At 35.6% G+C, this 12,487-nt stretch overlaps 1 protein-coding gene and 1 pseudogene across 2 annotated transcripts in view; one reads left to right on the forward strand and one right to left on the reverse strand.

Annotated features, from left to right (window-relative positions):
* The window catches only part of CRY1 (cryptochrome circadian regulator 1), a 76,309-nt gene that overhangs the window by 15,482 nt on the left and 48,340 nt on the right, over positions 1-12,487 (forward strand). The gene's annotated exons all lie outside the window — the stretch shown is intronic.
* Positions 9,199-9,737, reverse strand: LOC134361206 (ferritin heavy chain-like; annotated as a pseudogene).

The raw sequence follows: 12,487 nt of genomic DNA on the forward strand, positions 1-12,487 counted from the left end.
GGTGTAAGGGCAGTCATGGGCAGGGTTCTGAGGGTTTTAAAAGGAAGGTGCATGAGGAGCTCTCTCTGCTCTGCCATTTCTACCATGTGACACCCTGCATCGCTATAGAGTCACCTTACCAGGTGTATTCCCTGGACTTTGAACTTCCCAACCTCTGAGTCTGTAAGCAATAAATTTTGTTTTCTTTATAAATTACCTAGTTCTAGGTATTTTGTTATAAGCAACAGCGATGAGCTAATAGAGAAGATTAGTACCAGAGAAGTGGGGTGTTACTTATAACAGATACCTGAAAACGTGGAAGCAGCTTTGGAACTGGATAATGGGGAAAGGCTAGAAGAATCTGAAGGAGCAGGCTTTAAAAAGCCTAGCTGCTGGTGGGAGTCTAGAAGACAAGAAAACCAGGGAAAATTTGGAACTTCTTAGACACTGGTTAAATGGTGGTGAGCAGAATGCTGGTAGAAATATTGATAGTAAAGGCCATTCTGAGAAGATCTCAGATATAAATAAGAAGGGATTTATTGGAAGCTAGGGTAGAAATCACCCTTGCTATGAACTGGCAAGGAACTTGACTGCATTCTGTTTATGCCCAAAAGTTTTATGGAATGTGGAACTTCAAGGTGCTGACCCAGGGTATTTGGTGGAAGAAATTTCTAAGCAGCAAAGCATTACGGAAGATACATGGCTGTTTGCAATAGCTTATGCTGAGTTATGGGAGAAAAGGCATAGTGTAAAAATTCTAAAGAAAGCAGAGGGCAAAAAGTTGGAAAATTTCAGCCTGGCCATGAAAACAAGGGTGTCAGCCCAGTGACTGTTTACTAAGGAGATTAGTACAGCAGAAAAGGATTATCAAAAGAAGGAGGAAAAGACCTTGAAGGCATTTCAGAGATCTTCAAGGCTGCCTCTTCTATTACAGGCCCAGAGGCCTAGGGTGATAGAATGGTCTCAGGGAACAGGCCCGAGGTACCCTCCACAGGCTCACTTCCCAGGGCCACTTCAGGAAGCTTCTTATAGCACAGCTTCTCTAGCTGTGGCTAAATTGGCCTCATGTGTGGCTGGACCTTCAGCTTTGGAAAGATACAAGCCAGAAGCCTTTGCAGCATCCCTGTGATGTTAAGTTGGCAGTCTCACAGAATGCCAGAGCTGTGGAGGCTTGGGAGCCTCCACCCAGATTTCAAAGGATGTTTGGAAAAGCCTGGGAACCCAGGAAGAGATCTGTTTTGTAGAAGTGGAGTCACCACATAGAACTTTCGCTAGAGCAATGCCAAGTGGAAATGTGGAGTTGGAGTTGCAGCACGAAAACCCCACCAGTGCCATGCCTAGTGGAGCTGTGAGAGAGGGACCACCATGGCAACCCCAGACATGTAGAGCTACCAGCATGCAACACAAGCCTTGGGAGAGTTAAAGCATTTGCTGGAGACTAGGAAAGCCATAGGATTGGAATTGCCAAAGGACACGGGGACCCAACCCCCACACCAGCATGCAGAAGACTCCAAACATGGCGTCAAGGGACATGATTTGCCAGCTTTGAGATTTGATACCTGCCCTGATGGATTTCAGACTTGCTTAGGACCTGTTACCCCTTTTGGGGGGCCTATTTTTCCCTTTTTGAATAGGAATATATACCCTATGTTTGTCCCACCATTGTATCTTGGAAGTAGATAACTTGATTTCACAGATGGGACTTTGGATTTTTGAGTTGAAACAGTTAAGACTTTGGGGATGAAATGAATGTATTTGTGTGAAAAGGACACGAGTGGTGGGCCGGAGCAGAATGCAGTGGATTGAATGGTCCCCGCCCAGAGTCACTGAAGCTTAATCCCCACTGTTAACTGTACAGAGTGGGAAATCCTGTTATGCTTTATTGAAAAGTGGGGCCTTGAAGTGGCGATTAGATTGTGAGGAACATGCCCTAGTGAATGGGTTAATCCATTTGATGGTATAGTGGCAGTTATGGGCGTGAGTCTGCGGGCTTTAAAAGAAGAGTGCTGGAGGAGCTCTCTCTGCTCCGCCATTTCTGCTGTGTGACACCTTGCATTGCTGTAGTGACACCTCACCAGATGTGTTCCCCAGATTTTGTACTTCACAGCCTCTGAAACTGTAAGCAATAAATTTTGTTTTCTTTATAAATTACCCAGTTCCACACATTTTGTTATAAGCAACAGAGATGGGCTAATACAGATGGGCAGGGTTTAAATGGAGTCAATATATTTTAAGGTCTTTGCATTGTTAGTGAGGCAGTAAGAGTACTAATTTATATTAGACTTTAAGAAGTCAAGGATATATGTTGTGATTTGTAGGTAGCCTCTAAAAGAACACTAAAAAAATTGTAACAATCTAAGAATGGAAGAAAATGGCATAATAAAAATATTTGATTTAGAAGAAGGCAAGAAAGGGGACATAGAACAAGTGGAACAAATATTAAGATGATAGATAGACCTTATGTGTGTTAGTATTATATTAGCTATTAATGGACCACCTTCTCCAATGAACAAAGATTGTTAAAAAAACAAATAAAACCAACTGTTAAATTGTGCTATATGAAATTACTGTTTTTACACATCTAAAACAGTTCAATATTAGCAATTTCATGTGGTTCAACATAAATTATGCTGCTTATAAGAAATATACCTTAATTATGTGGATTAAGATAGGGTGAAATTAAAAGCATGGAGAAAGATATATCGTGTGAACACGAATAGAAAGAAAGGTAATACGGCTTTACTAATATCAGATAAAGTAAAATTTAAAGCAAGAAACGTTGTTATTAAATAATGAAAAAGAGGGACATTTTGGAATCAACATCTTTAAAATGGATAATCCTACAGGAAGATAGAGCAATTCTTAATTTGTAAGTATAAAATATAGCCTTAAAATAAAGCCAAAACTGATAGAAGTAAAGGGAGAAATATACAAATATATAGTCATACAGGCAACTATTAATACATGTCTTTCTTTCTATTATTGAAGCAATATGGTTAACAACCTTGACTTAATTTATATACTAGAGCGTTTTACCCAACACCTGCAGGATATACATTCCTTTCAAGTGCACATTGAAAATTTAACAAATTTAATTGTATCCCAGGTCTCATCAAATTTTAAAACATTGTAATAACAGAGAATATGTTTTTTGACTGCAATAGAATAAGCTAGGAATTAATAACAAAAATATAATTAACAAATCCCCAAATGTTGATAATTAAACATTATTCTTATAAATAACCTATGGGCCAAAGAAGAAATTACAGAGGAAATTTGAAAAATATTTTGAACTAAATGATTATAAAAATGACATATCAGAATTCATGAAATACATCTAAAGCAGTGTTTAGATGAACATTTATAGCCCTAAAAGGATATAGTTGAAAAAGAAAAACTGAAAAATCTGTGATCTAAGCATCCATGCCCAAAAAGTTGAAAAAAATCAGAAAAAATAAACTCAAAGAAAGTAAAAGTTAAAAAAAAAGAATAAAAATTAAAATTGAACACTTCATTTTTACCTCTTAAACAGAATAAAACAAATAAAAAAATCCCAAAAACTGTTCATCCTGCATTCACCCATCTCAAAAAATAGAAATTCCATACTGTTATGTGCTCTGAACTTGGAGTCAACTTTGACTACTTTCTTTCTCTCCTACCTCACGTTTGATCAGGTGATCCAGTAGATTTTACCTTCAGAATATACCCAGAATCCAATTATTTCTCATTCTCTTCATTGATAGGCTGGTTTAAGCCATGATCATCTCTTACCAGGATAATTGCTTTAATTTCTTATTTGATCTGTCTGTACCCTCACCTTAATTCTTCACACAACAGTCAAAATTACCCTGTAAAAACCTTCAAGTCGTTCTTCTGCTCCTGACCTTCCAGTTGCTTTCCATTTTTCTCAGCATAAAAACCAAAGCCTTTACAATGGCCAAGGAGATCCTAAATAATTTGCTTCCCCTACCTTATTCTTTACCCTCTTCCTATCCTTCACTGGGCTGCAACCAGTGGCCAACTTGCTGTTCCTCAGGCATGTCATTGCATATATGGGCCTTTGCACTTGTTTCTTTTCCCAAATATCTACATGGCTTAATACTTCACTTCAGAAGGCTGTTAAGTATCACCTTATTAATGAAATCTTTTTTGATCAGTTCATAAAACAATGATCCCTTTCCCCCATACTTTTCCCCACTATACTATTTATTTTTCTCTAGTATATGCCTGGCACATAGACACTCAAGTATTTATTGCCAAGTGAATAAGTGCATGGATGGAACTGTTCAAGTGGTTACTACCATGATAGAGTAATACCAGTGTGGGGAAGAGCTTTCCAAACCTGTTTATTTCAAGATGCTGTAAATTCATCTATTTGTTTTGTTTTGTTTTTGGAAATAATTTTAGACTTACAGAAGAGTTGCAAAAATACTGCAGAGAGTTCCCATATAGTCTTCACCCAGAATCTCTTATTGTTAATACTATATAACCATAGTATAATTATCAAAATTAAGAAATTAACATTGGTACAATACTGTTAACTAAACTACAGACTTTATTTGGATTTCACTAATTTTTCCACTTCCATCCCAAAATCCAACCGAGATTCTCCATTGCATTTAGGTGTCATGTCTCTGCACTCTCCTCTGATTAATGACAATTTCTCTCTTATTTCTGTCTTTCCTTATCTTTTATAGCCTTGAGACTTTTAAAAGTATGTATCAGGTATTTTATATGATGTTCCTCAATTTGGGTATATCTGGCATCTTGCTACAATTAGATTGAGGTTATGCATTTTGGAGGAAGAATACCACAGAGGTGATGTGCCCTTCTCATATCAGGGGACGTATGGTATCAGCATGTCTTATTACTAGCGATATTAACCTTGATCACATGGCTAATTTAGTGTCTGCCAGGTTTTTGCACTTTAATTACTATTTTTCCTTTATAGTGAATATTTTGAGAGAGATACTTTGAGACTAAGCAAATATTCTATTTTTCCTTAAACTTTCAGCCATTAATTTTACTATTCATCAATAGATCCTCCCTGAAGCAATTATGTTCTAATCATGATTTTTCCATTTCATTCATTCTATATTTATTATATTGGAATTCTTCCGTAATGAAGAGTTGTTTTTCTTCTTTCCCATTCATTTAATTTTTCAATCATTTATTTATAAAAGTACAGAGTCATGAGTGTTCATTTTACTCTTTAGGTTTTAATTCATTACTATCACTGTTTATTTTGTTTAAATTTTTCCAGCTTAGTCACCCATTCTATTGTTTGACATGAACCCATCCTATTTTTCTTGAGCACTTCCTAAAGTAAGGAAGCACCATGAAATGCTTCAGCTCATCTTGTATTTTTCTTGCCCCAGCCCTGAAATCAGCCACTGCTCTGTTGAGCCTTGATTGTTCTTATTGGAGAAGGATATTTAGAAATCAAGGTCTGGGTGCCTGTCTCATCTTTTATAGTTTTATTTTTCTTTTCCTGGTACTCCTTTATTCCTACACTATGAAAGCATCTAAAAAACTTGAATTGTATGTAGAATAAAATTAACATTAGAAGAGAATTTTCTGATGGGAATATCAGAAAATCGACATATGTAGCTCTGCCATTTGCTTCTGTCCACATGTAGAACAAATTTTATTTAGTTCCATGTTCATCCTGTAAAGCCTAGATTTTATACATGATTTTTGGCTTCTGGTGTCATAATGCAATAGTTTCTAAAAATACACGTGAAATAGTAAATGTCCTAGATTTCAGATACTTTTATGTGATTTGGGGATTAGGGAGACATAAATTACATAGCCTTATGCTAGTTTAAGTCAACCTTAGAAGGTAAAAGATACTTCATGTAAAGAGTAGCTTAAGCTGCTGTCACAAAGTGCTGTGATAGTACTGAAATACCCCGATTAGTCATCATCTTTCTAAAACTTTAGAGATCTTCCTCAGCATGATTGCTTTTCTTTCATATATCCTTTAACATCAGGGATCTCAATAATACAATGCTTAAATGCTATGACAATAAATTTGCATATCTTAATCTCATTAAACTTTGGAGCTCCAAGGACTAGAATTCTGGATTTATTTTTTGTATCCTAAGGAGATGCCCAGATGTTGATTATATAAATGAAAGAATGTACCTTAGAATATGTGGTTCTATGTTAGATAAAATAAATTCTTAGCCTCACCTCTTATATTTGTCTCTCTAAGCATAGAACAGGTTCTGTCATATACTTTCATAGCATCCATAAACTCAAGAGATATTTGTCATTTTCAAAAGTGAAATCAAGTGTGTGTAGGATGTGTTTGAGGTTCATGAGAGGTTCATAACTTATTAGTAATTAAATAAAATTGACCTTTTTTGGAAAAGGAAAATCACTTCAGATTTAGGATTGTAAAATTTTGGTTTGTTTTGTCCTACCTCTCTTTTTAAAAAAATTTTTTTTATATTTACTTTATTGTTGTAAGAACGCTTAACATAAGATGTACCTTTCTGACAAATTTTTAGGTGTACAATATGGTATTGTTAACTATAGGCACAATGTTGTACAGCACATCTCTAGAAATTATTCATCTTGCATAATTGAAACTTTGGTACCCATTAATTAACTTCTTATTTCCCCCCTCCTCTCAGCACCTGATAACCACTGTTCTATCTTTTCTCTGCTTCCATGAGTTTGGCCGTTTTAGGTACATCATGTAATTGGAATCATGCAGTATTTGTCCTTCTTTAACTAACTTATTTCACTTAGCATAATGTCTTTAAGGCTTATCCATGTTGTCACATATTGAAGGATTTTCTTCTTTTTAAAGGCTGAATAATATTCCATTGTGTATGAGTGTGTGTGTGTATGTATGTGTGTGTATGTGTATGTATATATGTCTGTGTGCGTGTGTGTGTGTGTATATATATCACATTGTTGTTATCTATTCTTTTAATCATGAACATTTAAGTTGTTTCCACATCTTGGCTATTTTGAATAGTGCTGCAGTGAACACGGGAGTACTAATATCTTTTGAGATCCTGATTTCAGTTATTTTGAATAAATACCCAGAACAGGATTGCTGAATTATGTGGTAGTTCTCTTTTTAATTTTTTGAGGAATCTCGATACTGTTTCTTATAGTGGCCACACTGTTTTACATTCCCACCGCCAGTGTACTAGGGCTCCACTTTTTCCAACATTTGTCTTTTGTGGTTGTTTTTTATGGTAATATGAGGGTATTTGAACAAGTTTGTAAAAATAGAATTAAAAGATAATACAAATCTTTCCATAAACTTTTTGAAGACCCCTTATAGCTATCCTAACAGGTGTAAGGTGATACCTGATTGTGGTTTTGATGTGCATTTCCCTGATAATTAGTGATGCTGAGCAGTCTTTTCATATATCTGTTGGCCATTTGTATGTCTTCTTTGCAGAAACCCATTTTTTAACCAGGTTATTAGCTTTTTACTGTTGAGCTGCAGGAGCTTCTTATATATTTTGGAAATTATACCCTTATCAGATAAATGATTTGCAAATATTTTATCTCATTCTATAGGTTGCCTTTTTACTCTGTTAATGGTTTCTTTTGCTGTGCAAAAGCTTTTTAGTTTGATGTACTCTCACTTGTCAATTTTTGCTTTTTTATTTTATTTTATTTTTTTCTTTTTGTCTTTTTTCATGACCGGCACTCAGCCAATGAGTGCACTGGCCATTCCTATATAGGATCCGAACACACGGCGGGAGCGTCGCCGCGCTCCCAGCGCTGCACTCTCCTGAGTGTGCCACGGGCTTGGCCCAATTTTTACTTTTGTTACCAGTGCCTTTGGTGTCATATCTATGAAATCCTTGACAGGACCAATGTCATGCTTACACCCTTTATTTTCTTCTAGAATTTTACAGTTTCTTGTCATATATGTAAGTCTTTAATCTTTTGTTTGGGGGGGCGCAGCTGGCTAGTACAGGGATCCAAACCCTTGACATTGGTGTCACCAACATCACACTCTAACCCACTGAGCTAACTGGCCAGCCCCTCTTTAATATGTTTTGAGTTGATTCTTGTGGATGGTGTAAGATGCAGCTCCTATTTCATTCCTTTGCATGTGGATATCATTTTCCTACACCAGTTGCTGAGAGACTGTCCTTCCCACATGTTTATTCCTGTCACCTTTGTTGGAGAACATTTGGCTATGTATATGTGAATTTATTTCTGGGCTGTCTATTCTGTTCCATTGGTCTACATGTCTGTCTTTATACCAGTACCATACTGTTTTAGTTACTGGAGCCTCGTAATGTATTTTGAAATCAGGAAGTGTGATGCCTCTAGCTTTGTTCTTCTTTAAAATTGATTTTGACTGTTTGGAGTCCTTTGTGGCACCATGAGAATTTAGGAATTTTTTTTTTCTATTGGGATTTTGATAGGGATCACATTGAATCTGTAGATTGCTTTGAGTGGTATGGACCTTTTAACAATATTAATTCTTTCAGTGCGTGAACACAGGATATCTTTCTGTTTGTTTGTGTTGTCTTTCATTTCTTTTATCAATGTTTGATAGTTTACAGGTCTTTCATCTTTTATGTTTATTCCTAAGTATTTTTATTCTTTTAGATGCTACTGTAAATGGGATTGTTTCCCTAATTTCCTTTTCAGATAGATCATTTTTAGTGTATAGAAATGCAACTGATTTTTATATGTTGACTTTGTATTCTGCAACTTTACTGAATTCATTTATTAGTTCCACCAGTTTTTTGGTGGAGTTTTTAGGGTTTTCTGTATATAAGATTCTGTCATCTGCAAAGAGGAACAGTTTTGCTTCTTCCTTTCCAATTTGCATGCCTTTTATTTCTTTTTCTTGCTTCATTGTACTGGCTAAGACTTCCAGTACTATGTCAAATAGAAGTGATAAGAATGGGCATCCTTGTTTCTGATCTTAGAGGAAAAGCTTTCAGTTTTTTTTTATCATCAAGAATGGGGTTAGCTATGGGCTTTTCATATACTGTTTTTATTATGTTGAGGTAATTTTTTCTATTCTTAGTTTGCTGAGAGGTTTTTATGGGGTACATGGTGGGGAGGACCAAATTTCTTTATTTGAAGAAATGGTACAAATGAAAGAACTTAAGTGGATATTTTGGTACAACTTATAGAAAAGCTAAAATAAACCCCAAATGCATGCACTGCCTTGGTGACCAGAGATATCATCCCATGGCTATGGGGAATTTAGCCTGACACTTAGCTCTCTTTATCACTGTCTCCCAGGGTATGCTTGTCAAAGAGATAATCTGCCATGCTAGATTCGGGGGCTCTCGCTCAAGTTGGTTACCCAGTTCTTTGATGAATTTCACCTGCTCATTTAGGTAATGCATGTCAATGAATTTATGCAAGTGGAAGTCCTTTTTGTCAGTGGCCAATTTTTGAAGTTCCAGTAGTGACTGATTCAGGCTTTTTTCCAAGTGTAATGCACATTCCATTGCATTCAGCCTGCTATTTCCATTGTCAGGGTCTGGTTTCTTGATATCCTGAAGGAAGATTCAGCCACCTTTTTGGTTCTGCAACTTCATCAGTTTCTCAGCATGTTCCCTCTCCTCATGAGATTGGTGAAGAAAGTATATGGGAAAGTTCTTCAAAGCCACATCATCAAGGTCAAAGTAGTAAGATATATACAGGTAGACATAGGAGGCATAGAGTTCCAGGTTGATCTGGCAGTTGATGGCAGCCTCTGACTTCTGGGGGTAGTTCTGGTGCACCTGCCAGGTAGACATGGTTGTCATGGCAGTGGCTGAGAAGAGGCTGCAGATGCTGCTACTGCATGGTACTGGAGCAGCAGCTGGGGCCTTGGGGTGGTCTGATGGTGCTGTGAGGAAGTGCACAGAGGGCTGGCTCTGAGCAGCCAGCTAGGGTGGGGGACAATCACTGGGTTCTGTCCTAGCACTGTTGAAGCAATAAACTATGGCAACTCTCAGTGAAGAAGGTCTCTTGAGAATTTTTATGAGGAAAATGTGGAGAATTTTATCAAACACTTCTTCTGCATCTATTGAGATGATCATGTGATTGTTATCCTTCATTCTGCTAATGAGGTATATCACACTGATTTTTGTGTGTTGAATCATCCTTGCATTCCAGGGATAAATCCCACTTGATCATGGTGTATGAGACTTTCAGTGTGCTGTAGAATTTGTTTTGCTAGCGTTTTGTTAAGGGCTTTTGCATCTTTTCCTTAAGGATATTTGCATGTAGTTTTTTTGTGTTGTCTTTTTCTGGCTTTGATATCAGGGTAATGCTGGTCTCATAAAATATTTTTGTAAATGTCCACTCCTTTTCAATGTTTTGGAAGAGTTTGAGAAGGATTGGCACTAATTCTTCTTTAAGTATTTAGTACAATTCACCAGTAGATCCACTCTCGGGCTTTTCTTTGTGGGGTGGTTTTTGATTACTTGTTACTAGTTGTAGATCTGTTTAGACTCTCTATTTTTTCATTATTCAGTCTTGTTAATTTTTACACATCCAGGAACTATAAAAAGAAGAACAAACTCAATCCAAAGTTAGTAGAAGGAAGGAAATAATAAAAATTATTAAAATAAAATAGAAAAGAGAAAAACAATAGAAGTAAATAAATGAGTTGGTGTTTTGAGGAATGTATTCATTTCTTCTAAGTTATCCAGTTATTTGGTATATAATGATTCATAGTAGTCTCTTATGATCCTTTTGATTTCTGTGGCATCAGTAATAATGTCTCCTCTTTCATTATTTAATTAATTTATTTGAGACTTCTCTCTTTTATTCTCAGTCTAGGTAAAGATTTTTCAATTTTGTTTATCTTTTCAAAATACCAACTCTTAGTTTCATTTATTTTTTCCTACTGTTTTTCTCTTCTCTATTTTATTTTAATAATTATTTTTATTTCCCTCCTTCTGCTAACTTTGGGCTTTTTATAGTTCCTGGAGGTATAAAGTTACGTTATTTATGCTACATTCCATAAGTTTTGATATATTGTGTTTTTGTTTCCATTTGTCTGCAGATATTTTCTAATTTCCCTTTTGGTTTCTTCTTTGGTCCATTGATTATTCAAAAGTGTGTTGTTTAATTTCTACGTATTTATGAATTTTCCAATTTTCCTTATGCAATTGATTTCTAATTTCATTCCGTTATAGTAAGAAAAGATATATGGTATGATTTTAATCTTCTTAAATTTGTCATTAATTGTTTTGTGACCTAACATGTGATTTTTCCTGGAGAATGTTCTGGGTGCACTTGAGAAGAATGTAGACTTTGCTGCTGTTTGGGTGGAATGTTCTGTGTGTGTCTGTTAGGTCTGTTTGGTCTGTAGTGTGGTTCAGAGTTGCTGTTTCTTTGTTGGTTTTCTGTCTGGTTGTTCTATCCATTATTGAAAGGAGGGTGTTGAAGTCTCTTCCTATTATTGTATTGTTGTCTATTTCTCCCTTCAGTTCTGTCAATGTTTATATATTTAGATGCTCTGATATTAGGTGCATATATATTTACAATTATATCTTCCTGGTGAATCGACCCTTTTATTAAGCCAAAGTGAATCTCTTGTACACAGCATATAGTAGGTTCTTTTTTTTTCTTTAATCCAGTAAGCTCTCTGTCTTTTGACTGGAAAGTTTAATCCATTTACATTTAAAGTAATTATTGATAAGGAAGGATTTAAAATTGCCATTTTGTTAATTGTTTTCTGTTATTTTGCCCCTCTTTTCCTCTCTTGCTGTCTTCCTTTATATTTTGTTGATATTTGTTGTCATTATGCTTTCGTTCCTATCTCTTTCTAATTTGTGTATAACTTCTGTAAGTATTTTCTTTGTTGTTACCATGGGACTTATGTAAAATATTTTATAGTTACAACAGTGTATTTTAAGCTGGTAACAACTTAACTTTAATCACATACAAAAAACTCTACACTTTCACCTTTTTGGTCCACACACTGCTGTGTTATTGATGTCATAGTTTACATCTATTTATATTATGTATTCATTAACATCTTTTTTAGTTGTAGTTATTTTTAGCACTTTTATCTTTTAACTGTAATATTAGAATTAAAAGTAGTTACCTACCACCTTTACAGTAATATATATAGTATTCTTTATTTGCCTATATATTTACCTTTACCAATGAGTTTTATACTTTCTTATGCTATCATGTTGCTGTTTAGCATCCTTTCATTTCAAGTTGAAGAACTCCCTTTACCATTTCTTGTAAGGTAGGTCTGGTGGTAATAAACTCCCTCAGCTTTTGTCTGTCTGGGAAAGTACTCTTCATTTTTAAAGGACAGTTTTGCCAGGTATAGTTTTCTTAGCTGATATTTTTTCATTCCGTACTTTGAATATCATCCCATTCCCTTCTGACCTGCAAGGTTTCTGCTGAGAAACCCACTAATAGTCTTATGGAGGTTCTTTTTTATGTGACAAGTTGCTTTTCCTTTGCTGCTTACAAAATTCTCTTTGTCTTTGACTTTGAAAATTTAATTACAGTGTGTCTCAGTGTGGATTTTTTTGGATTCAAATTA

The sequence above is a fragment of the Cynocephalus volans genome, chromosome 12 (assembly GCF_027409185.1).
Source record: "Cynocephalus volans isolate mCynVol1 chromosome 12, mCynVol1.pri, whole genome shotgun sequence".
NCBI classification, from domain to species: domain Eukaryota; kingdom Metazoa; phylum Chordata; class Mammalia; order Dermoptera; family Cynocephalidae; genus Cynocephalus; species Cynocephalus volans.